Here is a 19,168-nt window from a genome sequence, read left to right as displayed (position 1 = left end):
ATGTTCAGGAAGGGGAGGGAGGTGTCAGCGATGGTCCAGGTGAATTTAAGGTCAGGGTGGAATGTGTTGGTGAAGTTGCTTAACTGTTCAAACTTCTCACAGGAGCACAAGGTGGCGCCAATGCAGTCATCAATGTAGCGGAGGAAGAGGTGGGGAGTGGTGCCGGTGTAACTACGGAAGATCAACTGCTCTACGTAGCCAACAAAGAGACAGGCATAGCTGGGGCCCATACGTGTGCCCATGGCTACCCCTTTGGTCTGGAGGAAGTGGGAGGATTCGAAGGAGAAATTGTTAAGGGTGAGGACCAGTTCGGCCAAACGAATGAGAGTGTCGGTGGAAGGATACTGTTCGGGATGTCTGGAGAGGAAAGAACGGAGGGCTTGGAGGCCCTGGTCATGGCAGATGGAGGTGTAGAGGGACTGGATGTCCATAGTAATGATAAGGCGTTTGGGGGCCAGTAAAACGGAAGTCTTGGAGGAGGTGGAGGGCGTGGGTGGTGTCTCAAATGTATGTGGAGTGTTCCTGGACCAGGGGGATAGAACAGTATCGAGAAAGGTGGAGATGAGTTCGGTGGGGCAGGAACAGGCTGAGACAATGGGTCGGCCAGGGTGGTCAGGCTTGTGGATCTTGGGAAGGAGGTAGAACTGGGCGGTGCGGGGTTCCCGGACTATGAGGTTGGAAGCTGTGGGTGGGAGATCTCCTGAGGTGATGAGGTTCTGTATGGTCTGGGAGATGATCATTTGGTGATGGGGGTGAGGTCATGGTTGAGGGGGCAGTAGGAGGAGGTGTCTTCGAGTTGGCACCTGGCTTCAGCGGTGTAGAGGTCAGTGCGCCAAACTACCACTGCACCCCACTTGATGGTGAGGTTGGAGTTGGAGCAGAGGGAGTAGTGGCCTGCGCGTTGTCAGGGTGAGAGGTTGGTGTGGGGAGGGGGTAAGACAGGTTGAGGTGGTTTTGTGTAGAGAAAGATTAGGGCCAATCACTGACAGTAGTGGGATTTTGTGCATTTCCGGCAATTCTGGAAAGTGTAAAAATAGATGAGTGCTTTGGCAGGATGAGATCTATCCTGGGATTCTCTGGGAAGCTAGGGAAGAGATAGCAGAGTCTTTGGCTTTGATCTTTACGTTGTCATTGGCTGCAGGAATAGTGCCAGAAGACTGGAGGACGGCAAATGTTGTCCCCTTGTCCAAGAAGGGGAGTAGAGACAACCCTGGTAATTATAGACCAGTGAGCCTTACTTCAATTGTGGGTGAAATGTTGGAAAGGTTTATAAGAAATAGGATTTATAATCATCTAGAGAGGAATAAGCTAATTAGGGATAATCAACAGGGTTTTGTGAAGGGTAGGTCGTGCCTCACAAACATTATTGAGTTCTTTGAGAAGGTGACTAAATAGATGGATGAGGGTCAAGCAGTTGATGTGGTGTATATGGATTTCAGTAAAGTGTTTGATAAGGTTCTTCACCATAAGCAATTGCAGAAAAGACAGAGGTATGGGATTGAGGATGATTTAGCAGTTTGGATCAGAAATTGGGCTAGCTGTAAGAAGACAGAGGGTGGTGGTTGATGGGAATTGTTCATCCCGGAGTTGAGTTACTTGTATCACAAGGATCTGTTTTGGGGCCACTGCTGTTTGTCATTTTTATAAACGACCTGAATGAGTGCATAGAAGGATGGGTTAGTAAATTTGTGGATGACGCTAAGGTCAGTGGAGTTGTGGACAGTGCCGAAGGATGTTGCAGGTTACAGAGAGATGTAGATAAGCTGCAGAGCTGGGCTGAGAGGTGGCATATAGAGTTTTTAATTTGGAAAAGTGTGAGGTGATTCACTTTGGAAGAAGTAACAAGAATAAAGAGCACTGGGATAATGGTAAGATTCTTGGCTGTGTGGATAAGCAGAGAGATCTTGGTGACCATGTGCATTGATCCCAGGAAGTTGCCATCCAGGTTGATAAGACTGTTAAGAAGGCTTACGGCGTGTTACCTTTCATTGGTAGACAGATTGAGTTTCGGAGCCATGAGGTCATGCTGCAGCTGTAAAAAACTCTGGTGTGGCCACACTTGGAATATTGCGTACAGTTCTGGAAGGATGTGGAGGCACTGGAAAGGGTGCAGAGGAGATTTACTAGGATGTTACCTGGTAGAGAGAAGAAGGTTAAGAGGTGACTTAATAGAGGCACACAAGATAGTCAGAGGGTTAGATAGTGTGGATAGTGAGAGCCTTTTTCCTTGGATGGTGATGTCTAGCACAAGAGGCCGTAGCTTTAAATTGAGGGGTGATTGATATAGGACAGATGTCAGAGGTAGGCTCTTTACTCAGAGAGTAGTAAGGGTATGGAATGCCCTGTCTGCAACAGTAGTGGACTAGCCAATATTAAGGGCATTTAAATGATCATTAGATAAACATGTGAATGATAATGGAGTAGTGTAGGTTAGATGGACATTAGATTAGTTTCACAGGTCGGTGCAACATCGAGGGTCACAGAGCCTGTACTGCGCTGTAATATTCTATGTTCTATAACACACTTCTCTGCTTGAATTCCATTTTTTTTACCATCCACTCAACCAAGCTATTGATATCATCCTGTACTCACCACCCATCCTTTTCGTCATCAACTACCAGGCCAACTTTGTGTCAGCTGTAGATTTCCCAACCATGCCTCCTATAATCTTTTTGTTGTTGAACAAGATGTCTGACAGGCATGGCTTCTATAGTAAGTGTTAATTGCCTATCCCACACTTACCTCATCTAATTGTCCATCAAAACAAAGTTCTCTTCATGTGCAAACCCCTCATGGATTTGCCTTTTGTCCATATATCCTATCCCAGCCCTATACTAGATTTTTTCAACACAGACCTAACTTTAGCAAGAAACCTTTCAGCTATCTGGCTCTGGACTGACTACATTCTTAAACCACAGTGTATGCCCATCTCTCTTCCCACATTTAAATCCTCCTCAAAATCGACTCTGATTGCAACTTCATCTGCAACTCTATTCATAATCTCTCCTAATCTGGACCTCAAAGTTAACTATTCATCTGCAAGCAGCCATTATTGGCTGACTAAGGAGAAAATGTGTTAAACAAACCACTTCTGATTACGTTGTAAATACTGAAGAACTCAGGTTACTGACCACCCACAGAATTGAAGAAAGCCTCACCATAGCCGGAGGAGGAGAAAAAGAATGAGAAAAAAACAAGAGATTTGCAAGTTAGAAATCTCTTTACACCCAGAACTGAGGATCTCCCATTCAGTAATCAGGAAAGAAAATTGAGTTGGTCCCAAGACCACCCATGCAGATAGTTACATTCAGTCTTAGTGAAATACCTTCTGTTGTTCACAACAAGTGGTCACTCCATCAGCTTTGACTTGCTTTTCCTAATCTCAACATTATTCTATATTCCACATGTTAAACATATTCCTGATTGAGCAAACTGAACAAATAAATTCATCAGAAAGACCCAATGGGGATGTTTGCTCCGATGCGTTAATACTTGTTTTCTTGTATTCAAATATTAGCATTCAAATGGTTATACATGCACAGTGTTTACAGGAGCTCCCTTGCTACAATCCATTGCACCAATGCACAACTCCACATACTATTTACATATTTAATTGGTAATCAATGTCAAGTTGAGAAAAACATTTCAAGGTAACAGAGGTCAGGAATTTATGTATTGAATTAAACAGCTGTTTCTGCCTCCCCAGTGCAGGTTGAAGTATCCACAATGCAAAAGAGGAACCATACATTTAGGAAATGGGGATGGAAGAGAAATAATAAAAGGTAAACATTAGCCAAGTTAATTTCACCTGTAATGTTCGGGGTACTCATCGACCGCCAGTTCCGACGTGTCACAGCGAGGAACCGTAATGACCTCCTCAGGAGACAGACACGTGCTGCGACTGACAGGGTACCCTTCGTTGTTCAGTACTTCCCAGGAGCTGAGAAACTACACCATGTTCTTCGTGACCTGCAACACATTATCAATGAGGATGAGAACCTCACCAAGACCTTCCCCACACCTCCACTACTTGCCTTTAAACAACCGCCAAACCTCAAACAGATCATTGTTCGTAGCAAACTGCCCGGCTCTCAGGACAACTCCATACAACCCTGTCATGGTGGACACTGCAAGACGTGTCAGATTGTGGACATAGCTACCATCATTACATGTGGGAACACCTCCCACCTTGTACATGGCAGGTACTCATGTGACTCAGCCAACATTGTCTATCTTATACGTTGCAGGCACGGATGCCCAGAGGCATGGTACATTGGGGAAAACGAGCAAAGGCTACGACAACAGATGAATGGGCACCGCACAATAATCAACAGACAGGAGGGTTCCCTCCCAGTTGGGGAGCACTTCAGTGGTCCAGGACATTCAGCCTCGGACCTTCGGGTGACCATCCTCCAAGGTGACTTCGGGACAGGCAACAGAGGAAAGTGGCCGAGCAGAGGCTGATAGCTAAGTTCGGTACTCATAGGGAGGGCCTCAACCGGGACCTTGGGTTCATGTCACATTACAGGTGATCACCATTGCACTACACACACACACAGATACTCCGACACACACACACTCTCACACACACACACAGGCACTCCTATACACACGGACACACATACACACAGACGTGCACACGGAAACCCACACATACCCTTACAGACACACACACTCCCACACTCACACATGCACCCCCTCACAGACTTAAGACACTCTGCAATCACTACACACACACACATACACTTTCTCACACTCACAACCCCCAACCCAGACAGACACAAACAGACAGACAGACTGACAAAGTCCCACATGCACACATATATTTTGTGGGGTGCATTTGTACTTGCAGGATTACATTGCACTTTGCTCAAAAACTGCATGCATTCATGTAGAACTCTGAGCTCAAAAACTGCATGAATTTATATAAAATTCTGTTATCTCACTTTTTAGATTAGAATCAATCTAAACATCGTGGCATAGACAGAGAACACAGGGGGCCTACACCTTTAACATATTGTCTAGCTATCACCATTGTTAACAGCTAACCCGAGAATGCAACTTTTTAAAAAATTGGTTTTGTGATTTACACATGAAAGAAGTGAAACTATCACTGTATTCTAACAGATGAAAGGCTTAACAGACCATTGCACTACACCATTGCACTTTCAATGTATAATTTCAGTTACATCACATTGTAAATTTTTGCTATAAATTCTGTGAGTTAGGATTGAGCCCTCCACTACCACCTGATGAAGGAGCAGCGCTCCAAAAGCTAGTGCTTCCAACTAAACCTGTTGGACTATAACCTGTTGTTGTGTGATTTTTAACTAGGTTTATTTAGAAGCACTAACTTTCAGAATGCTGCTCCTTCATAAGGAACCTCCACATTCTCCATAATCACCTGAGGAAGGAGCAGCGCTCTGAAAAGTTAGTGCTTCCAAAATAAACCTGTTAGACTATAACCTGGTATTGTGTGATTTTTAACTTTGTACACCCGCGCCAGTGTCTCCAAATCATATTTCAAGAATGGTGTGTTTCCTGAACGTAAACATGCAGGTTGTTATGTTCCCACGTGTCATCTGCCCTTGTGCTTGTAGTGGTTTTAGCAAGTGTAACAAGGTCAGCCAGGTGGACGTCATAGAATGAGTTCCCTGACTGGGGCTGTTAATCGGATCCAATCAGGGAGCCCTGGCTGACAAATATAAACAGCAGAGTATATAATTTTGCCAGTTTATCAAGACTGCCATTTCGTAAGGTGCTGGTTAAAACAAAGTTTGCTGTATTCTTTATTTATTTTTTCCAGTGGAGAAAGTCACCTCATTTGATTGCATTACTGCAGTAACTAGCCTCCTACCAGCATTACTGCTGATGTCCCCTCATGTATGCCTCGTTTTGAGTTGCCAGATGTGCTATCAGTTGATCAGTTTATCATGTGGTAGTGCCAGGCAATACTCTGGTGATCAATACTGAACTCTGCCACCCAGAGCACCCGCTGTTCCCTTGTCATTCCTTGTGCCTCTTCCAAGGGGTGTTCAAAATGAAATTACACTGATTCATTCGTAAGGCAATGAGTGGTAATTCCGCAGATGGTTTTCTTACCATGCTTTGCCAAGAGACTTCATAGGGTCTGATGTCCATATTGATGACTCTCAGGGCCACTCCCTCTTAACTGTAGACCATTGAGCTGTCACTCCTACCAGTAGGACAGGACATACCCAGGAATCATGATGGAAGGGTCTCAGACATTGGTTACAATGTATAATTCAGACAGCATGACCAGATCATGCACTCCCCCAGTTCTCAGGCAAGTCCTCATTTGTTTTTAAGGTGCATTTTTGAGGGTTGAAGAATAGGGTGTGCTTTTGTCATTTGTGGTGACTTGGTCAATACATGATGTCCTGTCTAATTTTATTCTTATTTGACTTTTCTTTTACAGTTTGATGCAACAGAGTGGCTTGTTTGACCATTTCAGAGGGGAGTTAAGGATCAACTCCATTACTCTGCATCTGAAGTCACAAAACGGCCAGAAAAGTTAAACAGGACAGATTTCCCTTTCTGGAGGGACAACAATGGGTTTTCATGACAATCCATTCGTTTCATGATCATGATAAATTAGCTTTTCATTTCAGATTATTCAATTCAGTTAACTTAACTTCCACCAATAACCATGCTGCGATTTGATTTCTCCCATGCAAGACTCTGAACCTCTGAATTACTTTAGCTGTATCATGATCATTCTGCTACCATTCCCTGGCACGGCCGGTAAATCCACTGTGTTAAGGAGACAAATCATTCCAGTTTCCTGATTTGCTTTGTTTTATAATCACCACAACAGCAACTCAAAGACTGTGCAGCATAGACCTGTGACTGCAATTGACATAGCACATGCTTATTCCAATAAATAAATGGACAAGTACACCACACGGACCAAGAAGTGTATGCTGGTTTAGTTTACAATAGCTGAGTGATACCAAGGAAGGAAGAAGCTTGCTCTGTCCTGTTGTAGAAGTGAATTCTGAATTCTCTCCAGTCAATTATGTGACCAGTGGCCACATGAAAAGTGATTGCTTGGGAAATCATATACTCACTTTAACGGCAGGTGGTGAGCCTGTCTGTCCGTCCCAAAGAGTTATGTCTAAGGCTCGTACAGTTGAGATGAGGAGCAAGTCAAATAGTCAAGGCAGAGAATGAGGTAAGACTGATATAAATTAAACGGCATTTATTTCAATGCAAAACTCCTGATAAGTAAGACAGATGAACTAGTATATTGTAGCTGTTACCGAAACATGGATCAGGGAAGGCAGGACTAGCAGCTTCACGTGCAGGGTAGAGATGCAATAGAAAAGATAGAATGGGGGGCAAGAGAGGAGGGGGAGGGATAACATTACAGCTGTACTTAGAGAGGATATTCCTGGGAGTACATCCAGTGAAGTTATTTGGGTGGAACTGAGAAATAAGAAAAGGATGAACACCTTACATAGATTGTACTACAGTCCTGTACCCCATCCCTACCAATACCAACCCATCCCAGGAAATTGGGAAGCGAATTTGTCAGTAGATCTCAGATATCTGCAGGAATAATAGGGTTGTAATGGTAGAAGATTTTAACTTTCCAAACATAGACTGGGTCTGCCATAGTGTTAAGGACTTGGATGAAGAGGAATTTGTTAAGTGTGTACAAGAAAAGTTTCTTATTCAGAATGTGGATGTACCTACCAGAGAAGGCGCAAAACTTGATCTTCTCTTGGGAAATAAGTCAGGGCGAGTAACTGAGGTGTCAGTGGGGAGCATTTTGGGGCCAACGATCATAATTCTATTACTTCTAAAATAGTTATGGGAAAAGATATAATTGATCTAAAAGTTAACGTTCTAAATTGGAAAAAGGCCAATTTTGACAGTATTAAGCAAGAACTTTCAAAAGCTGACTGGCGATGGATGTTCACAGGTACAGGGACAGCCAGAAAATGGGAATCCTTCAAAAATGAGATAACAAGAGTCCTGAGGAAGTATGTTCCTGTTAGTGTGAAAGGGCAAGGCTGGTAGGTGTAGGGAATTGTGGATGACTAGAGAAATTAAGTCTCTGGTCAAGAAAACGGAGGCATATGGCAGGTACAGACACCTGGGATTGAGTGAATCACTTGAAACAATAGAAGTTATTCAAGAGGGAAATCAGGAGGGCAAGAAGAGGACATGAGATCACTGAGGCAATGTTTGGTTAAGGAGAATCCAAAGAGATTCAACAAATACATTAAGAGCAAAACAGTAACTAGAGAGAGAATAGTGCCCCTTATATGTGTAACCGCTTGAGATGGGTGAGGTACCAAACAAGCATTTTGTATCACTGTGGAGGAGGATATGGAAGCTCGAGTGGAGAAATAAACTGTGATAGCTTGAAAAATATCCATAATACAAAGGAGAGGTGTTGGATGGATAAAACGCATGAAGGTGAATAAATCCCTAGGATTTGATCAGGTGCATCGCAGAAGTTTGTGGGAACGTAGAGAAGTGATTGTGGGCCTCTTGCGGAGATATTTGGATCATCGATAGCCACAGGGGAGGTGCCGGAAGACTGGAGGGTGGCAAATATAAGGCCATTACTTCAGAAAAATAGTAAGGAAAAGACAGGGACCTTTAGGTCAGTGAGCATGTCTTCAGTGGTGGGTAAGTTTTAGATTAGATTAGATTAGATTACATTACAGTGTGGAAACAGGCCCTTCGGCCCAACAAGTCCACACCGACCCGCCGAAGCGAAACCCACCCATACCCCTACATTTACCCCTTACCTAACACTACGGGCAATTTAGCATGGCCAACTCACCTGACCCTGCACATCTTTGGACTGTGGGAGGAAACCGGAGCACCCGGAGGAAACCCACGCAGACACGGGGAGAACGTGCAAACTCCACACAGTCAGTCGCCTAAGGCGGGAATTGAACCCGGGTCTCAGGCGCTGTGAGGCAGCAGTGCTAACCACTGTGCCACCGTGCCGCCCACAATTTTTTTTTTAGATTACTTACAGTGTGGAAACAGGCCCTTCGGCCCAACAAGTCCACACCGACCCGCCGAAGCGTAACCCACCCATACCCCTACATTTACCCCTTTACCTAACACTACGGGCAATTTAGCATGGCCAATTCACCTGACTTGCACATCTTTGGACTGTGAGAGGAAACCGGAGCCCCCGGAGGAAACCCACGCAGACACGGGGAGAACGTGCAAACTCCACACAGTCAGTCGCCTGAGTCGGGAATTGAACCCGGGTCTCTGGCGCTGCGAGGCAGCAGTGCTAACCACTGTGCCACCGTGCCGCCCAGCGGCACAAGTTATTGGAGGGGATTCTGAGGGACAGGAATTACATGAATTTGGAAAGGCGAGGACTGATTAGGGATAGTCAACATGGCTGTGTGCGTTGGAAATCGTGTCTCACTAGCTTGATGGAGCTATTTTGAAGAAGTGGCAAAGAAGACTAATGAAGGCAAGGTGAAGACTTCAGCAAGGCATTCAACAACGTCCCGCAAAGTAGACTGGTTAACAAGGTTAGATCACATGGAATATAGGGAGGTCTAGCCAAAACTGGCTTCAAGGTCGGAGACAGATGGTGGTAGTCAGTAGGTTGTGACTAGCAGGTGTGTGGCAAGGGTCAGCACTGGGTCCACTATCAAAATGATTTGGATGTGAATAGAAGAGGAATGGCTCGTATGTTTGCAGATGACACCAAAATTGGCGGTGTAGTGTGAACAGGGAGGAAGGTTATGTCAAAGTGCAACGGCTCCTTGATCAGATGGACTTTACTTTAAATAAATGGGAGGTATTGCATATTGGTAAGGTAAATCAAGACAGGACTGGTACACTTAATGATAGAATCTGAAGTGTTGGTGTGCAGGTTCACAGTTCCTTGAAGGTGGAGTCACAGGAAGACAGAGCTGAAAATGTGTTGCTGGAAAAGCGCAGCAGGTCAGGGTTCCTGAAGAAGGGCTCATGCCTGAAACATCGATTCTCCTGTTCCTTGGATGCTGCCTGACCTGCTGCGCTTTTCCAGCAACACATTTTCAGCTCTGACCTCCAGCATCTGCAGTCCTCACTTTCCCCTTGTCACAGGAAGACAGCATAGTGACGAAGCATTTAGTACACATGCCTTTACTGATCAGTGCACTGAATATAGGAGTTGGGAGGTCATGTGACAGCTCTACATGACATTGATGAGGCCACTTTTGGAATACTGTGTGCAATTCTGGTCTTCCTCCTATAGGAAGGATGTTTTGAAACTTGACAGGATTCAGAAAAGACTTTCAAGGATGTTGCCAGGGTTGGACGGTTTTAACTATTGGGAGAGGCTGAATAGGCTGGGGCTATTTTCCCCAGATAATCGGAAGCTGAGGGGTGACCTGATAAAGGTTTACAAAATTATGAGGAGTCTGGATAGAGTGATGAGCCAAAATCTTTTTCCAAGAGTATGGGGAGTCCAAACCTAGAGAGGCAGAGATTTAAAGTGAGAGGGATAAGATATAAAAGGGACCTGAGAGGCAACTTGCAATGAGCTGCCAGAGGAAGTGGTGGAGGCTGGTACAATTACAATATTTAAAAGGCATCTGGAAGGTTTTATCAATAGGAAGGGTTTAGAGAGACAGGAGCCAAAAGCTGGTAATTTGGACGAGATTAATTTAGCATATCTGGTCCGCAAGGATGAGTTGGACTGAAGGATCTGTTTCCATGCTGTACAGTTCTATGTCTGTGTAGTGTGTATAAAGACGAACACACCAAAACAATGTGGGCAGAACTTTCTTAGTGTCTACAGAATGTAGATAATGGTGAGAAAGTTGGGAGATTATGGCAAGAAAGGAAGAATGAAATTCCAGATATTACAAAAAAAAGTACAATTTTCCCCATAATCTTTCAGCAGCTGGACCCATTATTACCAAGTATCACCTCATTTATGTGGAGGATGCTATTCTCCCAGATGTCGCTGAGAAACTAGAAGGCTCCAGTTGTCAACTTGAAAGATCACGGTGGTTACCTGGTGGCTGCAGCTCACTCGTGTATTCTCTGGACAATCCCACACGTGACCATTCCCCAATGTCTCAGGATACACTCAATGGGCAGTGGCTGCTTGCACCCTCTATTTATGGAAGTCCTTATCAGCAAAACACCAGCTTTACCACATGGTCATGGTACATCTGGGACTAACATCTAATACAGTTCAGCAATTCAGTCCTGCTCTGGAACTCACTGACACCTTATACTGCAATGCTGTTGCCAGGTTACTTTGGGCAGGGGCAGGCATCCATCTGATGTTACAGAGTAGAGTGCACATCAGAGCTCTGAGCTTGTTGTCTTAGCACTCACTCATTTTGTGCTTATTTAAGCATCCCTGCCTTGTCTTCTTAAACCGTCCCACTTCATTCAGAACTTACAGGCTCCCAGAAGTTCTGTACTGCCTCGACTTTCAGCACAGACAGAAAGTGAGGTAGTTTGCCATAGGTGCCAGTACTGAATAATCAAGGGGATGGACATGTTGCTTTTTGGCATTATGCAACATCAAAATCACACCTACAGCATGTGCCAGCACCTTACGCAGCAAGCACACTACAAATGCTTCAATCAAGTGGCCAGGTCTGAAAATCTAATGGAACTTGTTATCAAACCGGCCAAACAGGACTATAGTCAGCCACGCGGTGTTCAGTCGAAGGCGTCACCTGATTTTTGTCCAGGGGTCAGGTCAGGTGCAACCAGTTGGCTGGGAAACTGCACAAAATTAATTTGGCACTGGCTCACTTTTAGTCGGGGGGGCTGTCTTCCTGAGTCAGTCTGGGAAGTGGGACGCTGGGGATTTTGAATCTCTGCATCGGTATCAGCCTTTTGATGGGAAGTAGCTTCCCAGGTAAGGGATGTTCCATGTTTGGGAGGATTTTGCCATTGATCTTAACGGAAGAATGGGCTGGAACCTGACTTGGGATAAGTTGGTAAAGGGTTTGAGTCTTTTTGAGGTTGATGCTGAGGCCAAGTCTTCTGTACGCTTTGAATTGAATTAAACTGAATTGAATGATTTATTGTCACTCGTATTTAACAAATAATGAAATTGCCATATGTCACCACACTCTGGTGCCATTTGAGTTACAGAAGATATTAAGATATACCTAAAACATGACTAAAAACAGAGTTCCTCCTTCCTTCTTGTGCTTTAATCAACATGGGGGGGGTGGGGTGGGGGGGGTGGGGGGTTGGTGGGGGGGGCGGGGAGGTGTTTCTGTGAAACCATTAAGTAAGGTTTGAAGATTCTCTTCCAAGAGAGTGGAGATGACATCATCCATGTCCCGAAGTTCCACAAGCAAGGTCAGTGTCATTTTCTTCTGGGATTTTAACTGAGGTTGTGATGTTTTCTGTCCATCCTGTAAACACTGGATACAACATGGGAGACCTCAAGGTACTGCAGGAGTGGGATTCTTCGATGCAACCCTCCTCTCCAACACCCTATCCCACCAGAACTTTCAAGTCCCTGTCCAAGCAGGTTGTCAACTTGTCTCATGCAGTAATTTCATTTTGAACTGCAACGCATTCAGAGCAGTCTCTAGATTGCAATGCCTGGAATGGATTTAAGTATGCCCCCAATGGTAGAAGGTCCAATCAGTAGTGAGTATTTTCACATTTGCTGAACCTAAGATCGCACAAGGGCAGTGCTGTAAAGGCAGGATGCACAATTAATAAGATGAGCATCAAAGAACTCTCAGAGGCAAAAAAAATCCTCTGTGAAACACCCCAAAATTGACTCTTAATGAAAATACAGGAACATTCAGCCTGCTGTTATAAAATCTGAACTTAATTAAGAAAAACATCATTCCATATTTACTTTATATCCAGTTCTGTTCAGTTTAATGCTAGACAATTACAATTGCTGTACGAACCAGCTTATTTTAAGATGCAGAGGCAATTAAACTGATGCACGTGCAAACTTTGCCTTTGGTTCACTAAATATTTCAGCTAAAAATTCAATTTAACCAGTATAACAGCATACTGAGAGATGAGTGCAACTGAGTAGCTGGAAGTGGGTTGACTGTTGCCATGTGTAGATTTCTCCAGAGGAGCCATGCTCCCATTGGAATGGTGGTGAGAATTGGGAAGAAGCTGTTTCTGCTGCCTTCTTGAACACTTCCTGCCAGCTTCAATGGAACTCTGCTATACAGACAGCCCATTTTTCAACACTGTAAGTAATCTAATTAAAGAAACAACACTGAGAAACTAAATAAGAATCAAAAGAACTGCTGATGTTGTAAATCAGAGACAAAAATAGAAATTACTGGAAAAGCTCAACAGGTCTGATAGGATCTGTGGAAAGAAATCAAAGTTAGCTTTCGGATCAAGTGACCCTTATTGTTCTGAGGAAGGGTCATTTGACCCAAAATGTTAGTTTTGATTTCTCTCCACAGATGCTGTCAGACCTGCTGAGCTTTTCCAGCAATTTCTATTTTTGATACTGAGAAGCTAGCAGTGGTCATGGCTGAGTAGCTAAGGCCACGGATTTAAAATCTGCTGAAATTTCCCCACACAATGCAGATTCCTGCTGGATGTTTTCCCTGTATCAAGGTTGAGATAGACGTATTTTTAATCGATAAGACAATCAAGGGTAATGGGGAAAAGGCAGGAAAGTGGAGGTTAGGATTATCATGATCTCATTGAATGATAGGGCACACTTCATGGATTGAACACCCTACTCCTGCTCTTATGATCTTATAAGAGGAAAGAAATTTAGAGACTCCCATCCACTAAAGTAGTCTATTAATTGACTTATACATGAAGATTTCGCAAATACATGAAAAGTCTAAGTGCTGCCTTCAGATTACTGAACTATGAGATTGGTTGAATCAATAGAATACTGTTTTTTGCTGTACTCATTCACATATGTGCAATGCAGACTGAACGTCATAACCTTTTGATTAATCGAAGAATTCTTTCTTGAATTTTACAACATAAAATGTTATAAATCCACATAAATAAAATATACTCATTCAGATTCATATTTAATCCAGCTGCATATATTTGTCATTCAGCCTTGGGATGTGGGTGCTCCTGGCAAGGTCAGTACTTTATTGTCCATCCTCACGTCCTTGAGATGACTTATTTATCTTGGATACTGTTGTCCATGTGGTAAACGCACACATGCTGTGCTGTTAGGAGGGACTTCCAGGATTTTTATGCAGGGTTAGCAATCAATGGAAGTACACATACACGAATCAGGCAGCACTGGCAGCACAAGTCACCAAAACTGACAAAAACTGACAATGAAGCTGCTAACGCCATTTAGAAACGAAGGAAGGAAAGCACTGGGGTTCATTTCCAGAGAGACGGAATGAAAAGAAAATATATTGCAACATAATGTTCAACTCATTGTCACGGTCAACACATTTTCATTTTCTGACTATAAACTGAAATGCAAGTTGCACTGCTTAGGAGTTGTAATACCAAGACAGCTTTGTAACTTGGAAAAGGCAAGTGGTGTACATTTTGAGCTGAGAAACACAATGTTGCTTTTCAAAGTAGTGAGCAGGAAACTAAGAGTGTTCGTGTTAAGGAAAATCTGCCTAATGACAACCTTCCAATAGGTTGAGCTGATGTTGTTACAATGCTGTAAATGCACAGTAGCCAGAGACTGCCAAGCTAAACAGATCCTTCTCCTTATCACTCTCCATCCAAGGGAAAAATCTTATCTGGGTGTGTGCATTGTGGGCTACGGTAAGGTTTATCACAGAAACAGATAAGCAATCTGTGAGATTCATCTCAATGTAGGGAACAACTCACTCCCACCTTTTCTGCTTTTCACTAACACCATGGCAAGTTTCTCGCTAGGGAACAGGAAGTTGGGATTTCAGGGGGATTACTGCTTGTTAAATGCTTTGTTCACTTGATATGAGCCAGGCCAGACCCCCTCAAAACATATTGAGAAGATAGCAGAGACCCTAACTTTTCAAGACCCTAACATGATAGCTATTCTCCAGTCTTCCGGCACCTCACCCGTAGCTAAAGATACATATATTTCAGCATGGGGGAGCCACAATTTCCTCCCTAATTTCCTACAATGCCCTTGGATATACTAGGTCAAGTCCTAGAGATTTAGCCACCTTTACATTTTCTAAGATCATCCGCCACTTCCTCTGTAATAAGAACCGTTTTCAAAACATCAATATTTATTTCCTTGAGTTTTCAAGCTCCATTTCATTCTCCAGAGTAAAAACTGATGCAGAATATTCATTCAATATCTCTCTCATCTCCTGAGGTTCAACAGAAAGATAACCTGTTTGATCTTTAAGGGGTCATATTCTCTCTCGTTGCTCTCCTGCTCTTAATGTACTTGTAGAATCTCTTTGGATTATCCTTAACCGTATTTGCCAAGCCTATCTCATTTCCTCTCTTTGTCTTCCTGATCTCCCTCTTAAGATTGCCCCTACACCCTTCACACTGTTCAGGAGAATCATTTGAACCTAGTTGTCTGAATGTAATGTCTGTATTTTGTTTATTCTTGACTGGAACCTCAACACCTTTATTCATCCATTGTTCCCCAATCCTACTAGCCTTAGCCTTCACTCTAACAGGAACATATTGACGCTGAACTCTCATTATCACACTTTTGAAAGCCTCTCAGACTTCCCTTTACCTACAAATAGTCTACTCCACTCAACGTTTGACATTTCTTGTCTCATACCATGAAAATTTGCCTTACTCCAATTGAAAGCTTTAACTTTTATGGAAAGTTTATCCTTTTCCATAACTGTTCTAAAACAAATTAAATTCTAAATAAATTTATAATCACTAAATCCAAAGTGTTCCCCTACTATCACTTCAGTCACTTACCCTGTCTTAATACCAAGAGTCAATCAGGTTTTGCTCCTTCTCTAGTAGGAGCATTTACATTTTGACAAAGAAAATTTTCTTGAACACAGTTAAATTCTTCACTATCCATACCTTTAACACTATGGTAGTCCCATTAAAGGATTTAAAAATTAAAATCACCTACTATTACAACCTTATTATTCTTATATCTGAGATCTCTTGACATATATGTTCCTCAATTTCCCGCTGACCATAAGACTTGATGGGAGATGTGTGTAGAAACAGTACTCAAGTGAGTGTGAGAATCAAGAGAAAATATAGTTGCACTTTCACTGGTGGAGCGGAGGAGGGTATTGAACTTATTCCTTTAGTGCTTGGTCTTCGTCCAGATAACTGAGAGTGGTTTAAAATGGGTGCCAGACCAAGGTTGGCATGGTCTGGTGTCATGGGCCTTTTGCTGGCCCTGGGGAAAAATGAAGTCCCAGTTCTGCACCATCTGTCTAGCAGAGTCACGAGATCCCTGCCCGAAAAGTGAGGTGAAGATTTCCCCCCATCTGCCATATTCTGGGCAAATGACAGGAACTATGCAATGCAGCTTTGGACTGAATGCTTGACTGAATGCACAATGATCCTTCAAATATGATGTGAATGATGCGGCTGAATTCCAAGGTCCCTTGGCAGTGCCAAGCTGATCCTGGAAAGATGTATGCTAAGATGGGGCCTAAATTGGACCTGGGGCATGTTATAGATGAGGATCAAGTAGCAAACGAGATGAATTTGATAAGATAAAAAGAGAAAACCTACTAGGCTTTACAATGGATCCCTCCAAAAAACTCCAGGCCAGTCAGACTTAGTGAAAGTAATGTAAGATTCATCACAATAAATCCAACAAAGTTGAAAAGAAAAAGATACTAACAAGAAAAGACCTAGGTCCACTAGACCAACAATTGAAATGACCATTGCTTTACAGACAGAAGCATGTGATTGTTGCTGAAATCAAAAAAAACAATGTGCAAGAATTTAACCTACCAATACCACCAAGATATTTGGTCCTCAGAACTTTGTTTCATGTCTATATTCTTTTCATTCATAACATCCATATCAAACCATCTGTCTTTTCACTGTTTTAATTGTAAATTAGTGTGTTTTGGGGAATTTTAGAGGGGTACAGTTTAAGTGCACCATAGATAATTACAAATCTGATCCTCTATCTCTCCCTCGCTGGGGCCTGTAACATACAAGGAACAACGGGTTTGTCCTTTTTGTAAATTCTGAGTTCTACTCATGTGGCCTCATTTGATGATCCTTCCAAATTATCATCCTATCTCATTGCTTTAATTGGTTCCACCACTTCTAGCCCCTTTTCTTTTCTCTCTGAATATCCTACAACTATGAATATTGAGTTGTCAATCTCTACTCATCATTCAGCCAAATCTCAACCATAGCTATGATATCAACCTCCCATGGGCCTGGTAGTGCCCTCAGCTCATTTATCTTATTCCTCAGGAATGTAGCTGGAGCTAAAGTTATAGCGTTGCCAATAATCACAGAAAGTCTGAGATTAAAGAGATAGAACAGTTAAAGGGAGAAGTTCCAGGTATTTTCCATTGTGTGTGGTGACCAGAGCAATAGTTAAGCAACATCCATTACTGGAGCTCGAAGTAATACCAGAAGTGGGTGTTAGGTGTGGCCAAAACCCTTTTCTTAAGGAGAACGATGATTCAAAGTAAGTTACGAGTTTTGAGATTTGTAGCTCAGGTTGAGGTTCTGGATGTAGGTTTGCTCGCTGAGCTGGGAGGTTCATTTCCAAACGTTTCGTCACCCTACTAGATAACATCTTCACAGGCCTCAGACGAAGCAGTGTACATGATCCCTGCTTTCTATTTATATGTTTGGGTTTCTTTGGGTCAGTGCTGTTATTTCCTGTGGTGATGTCATTTCCTGTGGTGATGTCATTTCTTGTTCTTTTTCTCAGGGGATGGTAGAAGGGGTCTAACTCGATGTGGTTGTTGATAGAATTCCGGTTGGAATGCTATGCTTCTAGGAATTCTCGTGCGTGTCTCTGTTTGGCTTGTCCAAGGATAGATGTGTTGTCCCAGTCGAAGTGGTGTCCTTCCTCACTTTTACGTAAGGATACTAGTAAGAGAGGGTCATGTTGTTTTGTGGTTAGTTGGTGTTCATGTATCCTGGTGACTAGTTTTCTGCCTGTTTGTCCAATGTAGAGTTTGTTACAGTTCTTGCACGGTATTTTGTAAATGACATTAGTTTTGCTTGTTGTCTGCATAGAGTCTTTTAAGTTCATTAGCTACTATTTTAGTGTGTTGGTGGGTTTGTGGGCTACTGTGATGCCAAACTGAAGCTCCATCAGAACATTATTTCAATGAACCAACACACACTGCAGCACAGAGGAACTACGCAGAGCAGAGAAAAATCACCTATACCATGTATTCAAAAAGAATGGGTACCCAATGAACACAGTCTGACAATTTCTCAGTAACAAACCCAAACAAGCAGACAAAACACGTCCAGAAACCCCAGCCTCTCTCCACTGCATCAAAAACATCTTGGAAATGACTGCCAGACTATCGTATCTGTTTCTACTACTTCCCTGGCAGTGCTTTCTGTAGACCTATTACCAACTGTGTCAAAAACTTGCCTCACACATCTCTCACCTTAAATTTATGTTCCCTAGTATTTGACGTTTCTACCCTGTGAAAATGACTGATCATCCACCCTTATCCAAGTTTCTCACAATTTTATATACTTCTACTAGGTCACCTTGATTTACCTTAATGGTCAGCCATCACCACATTGAATGGTAGAGCAGATTCAGGGTCAAATGGTCTTCTTCTGCTCCTATGTTTCTATATGTGGGTTTTATCATAAATTTGCATCTAACTTCAGCACAATAGGCAGGCCTTTAATAGACTTATTACAAAAATAGGTAAAGATGGTATGCTCAGCAAAGTGCCAGGCAGTCTTTGAGAATCGAAAAGCAATTGTAACAAATCAACTCGTGTTCGCCACCCCTGACTTTACAAAATGTTTTAAAATGGAAACTCATGCTCGTGACTCTGGGTTAGGTGCAGTCTTATTGCAAGGTGATGAATTGCACAGAGAAAACTTGGGGAGTACTCTCCTAAGAAATCATACTAATATCAGAAGCAGTGCAATGGAAAAGCGACTTTGGGATTGTTATTGATTCTTCAGTTTTGAAGTCTATGTCCATCACTGTTATGAGCACACACTAACATATACTGACTGTAAACCACTGGCTTTAGTGTAGAAGTTTAATAATCTAAGCACAAGGTTGCCCCAGTGAAGCTTATTGATTCAACAATTTAAT

This window comes from Chiloscyllium plagiosum, unplaced genomic scaffold (genome assembly GCF_037043375.1).
Source record: "Chiloscyllium plagiosum isolate Xiang-an unplaced genomic scaffold, Cpla_swu_hap1 HiC_scaffold_25, whole genome shotgun sequence".
Lineage (NCBI taxonomy): Eukaryota > Metazoa > Chordata > Chondrichthyes > Orectolobiformes > Hemiscylliidae > Chiloscyllium > Chiloscyllium plagiosum.
This window is presented reverse-complemented; position numbering follows the sequence as displayed.